The following is a 2,500-nucleotide window of genomic DNA, read 5'->3' on the forward strand; positions in this document are numbered from 1 at the left end:
GATCGGAAGCTAGCGGGCTTAACAACCCTCCGAGATCCGTCGGTGCTGCCCCGCGCACACTGACGTCTCATCCCCGCTATAGCACTAGACTGAGCCGCAACGGGCGGGAGCACGCTGCACGTGGAAGTACCTTACCACAGGGAACCCTGGTGGCTGTGTTTCCGTCGACCGTGGATACAACTAGTTTCGACACCTTCGACCGCCCGCAAACGACGGGACTACAGGCTGGGAGCTGCGAGTTGTAGAGATGCGTTCGCATCGATCCTCTCAGGCGACCCATGCTTGCTGGTGCTCGCGTTCACTTTGGGAATGGAGTGTTCGCGAGAGTGATTGTTGTGTTGTGTGTGTACAGTTGGTGCTTGCGTGCACTCCCATAGTGGAGTGTTCGCGAGCTTAAAACGCTAAGTCCCGATTAATACTCTCCTCGCAACATTATGTGCGTGGCTCCACGCCAAGTGGGATTAGCGGTGCGAAACGCGATTGGTAAAGTCGATGGTGATGTGCGTACCAACAGGCGATTTGTTAAGTCAAATGCGATCTGTGGTGCAACAGGCAATGTGTGTTTATTATCCGGTGTTGTTGGAAGTCAATACGATTTGACTTTCAAAAATTTTTCTAAGTCCCGATTTTTTTTCTCGTCGAGTAACTACAATGCACTATTTCTATCGCAGCGGACTTGCGGTTCATGGCCTAAATGATCGCGAACGAACACGTATTCGCAAAAAAATTTTTGTATGAAAAAGTCACCACTCGGGTACCTCCATACAAAAGTACCAAGTTCGGGTCGAGTGGTCGATGGACGTCGAAGGTGAAAATTTTTCATCATCGAAAATTTTTTCCAAAGTTGAAGCAAATGGGCCCTAGAGTATGAAAAGTGAAACCACGGATCGATTTGAGAAATAAAAATTTTTGTATGAAAAAGTCACCACTCGGGTACCTCCATACAAAAGTACCAAGTTCGGGTCGAGTGGTCGATGGACGTCGAAGGCGAAAATTTTTCATCATCGAAAATTTTTTCCAAAGTTGAAGCAAATGGGCCCTAGAGTATGAAAAGTGAAACCACGGATCGATTTGAGAAATAAAAATTTTTTGTATGGGAGGGCCCCTGGTAGAACATTTTTCCCAAGTGCGACCATTTTACCCAGTGAGTCAAAAAAAAAATTTTTTCACGGTGACTCAAAACTTCAATATTAGACTTCCCTGAGTATGAAAAGTGAAACGAAAATCATTTTTGAGAAGAAAAAATTTTTGTATGGGAGGGCCCCTGCTAGAACATTTTTACCAAGTGCGACCATTTTACCCGGTGAGTCAAAAAAAAATTTTTGTATGGGAGGGCCCCTGCTAGAACATTTTTCCCAAGTGCGTCGATTTTGGGTCGCCGACACAAGCTCGGGTCAAAAAAATTTTTTTTTCTCGGTGACTCAAAACATCAATTTTAGACTCCCCTGAGTATGAAAAGTGAAACGAAAATCATTTTTGAGAAGAAAAAATTTTTGTATGGGAGGGCCCCTGCTAGAACATATTTCCCAAGTGCGTCGATTTTGGGTCGCCGACACAAGCTCGGGTCAAAAAAATTTTTTTTTCTCGGTGACTCAAAACATCAATTTTAGACTCCCCTGAATATGAAAAGTGAAACGAAAATCATTTTTGAGAAGAAAAAATTTTTGTATGGGAGGGCCCCTGCTAGAACATATTTCCCAAGTGCGTCGATTTTGGGTCGCCGACACAAGCTCGGGTCAAAAAAATTTTTTTTTCTCGGTGACTCAAAACATCAATTTTAGACTCCCCTGAGTATGAAAAGTGAAACGAAAATCATTTTTGAGAAGAAAAAAATTTTGTATGGGAGGGCCTTTGCTAGAACATTTTTCCCAAGTGAGTCGATTTTTGGGTCGCGACCCAAGCTCGGGTCAAAAAAAAAAATTTTTTCATGGTGACTCAAAACATCAATTTTAGACTCCCCTGAGTATGAAAAGTGAAACGAAAATCATTTTTGAGAAGAAAAAAATTTGTATGGGAGGGCCCCTGCTAGAACATTTTTCCCAAGTAAATTCGATTTTACCCGGTGAGTCAAAAAATTTTGAAAAAAATATTTTGCCAAAATCGTGTTCATTGCCTATTATAAGGGACCAGGTCAGCTCACACGCATTTTTGGAGACCATATGGAAAGTGCGTCTGGGATTGCGGAAATTAAGTTTAGAGTGTTAAATGATGGTTTCGCAATCCCGAAAGGCTCAAAATCCACCCTAAGGTTCCCCGGGTGAAATGTGGTTTCCAAGGTGTGAGCACTATCGGTGATAGAGTTGGAATGTGATTTCCAGAGCGCAGGGCGACTGGGCTAGAGCGAAAATCATAGACAAAGGTAAGTATTGGACTGAACGACTCGAAGCAAACGAAAATCATAGACAAGGGTAATGGACTGAACGACTCGAAGCAAACGAAAATCACATACAAGAGTAATGGACTGAACGAATCGAAGCAAACGAAAACCGCAAACAAGGGT

General features: G+C 43.2%; 1 pseudogene; it reads left to right on the forward strand.

Moving 5' to 3' along the window:
* Positions 1-294, forward strand: part of LOC128308468 (uncharacterized) — a 6,263-nt pseudogene extending 5,969 nt beyond the window's left edge.
* Positions 295-2,500: the final 2,206 nt, after the last annotated feature.

The sequence above is a fragment of the Anopheles moucheti genome, assembly GCF_943734755.1.
Source record: "Anopheles moucheti chromosome X unlocalized genomic scaffold, idAnoMoucSN_F20_07 X_unloc_4, whole genome shotgun sequence".
In the NCBI taxonomy this organism is placed as follows: domain Eukaryota; kingdom Metazoa; phylum Arthropoda; class Insecta; order Diptera; family Culicidae; genus Anopheles; species Anopheles moucheti.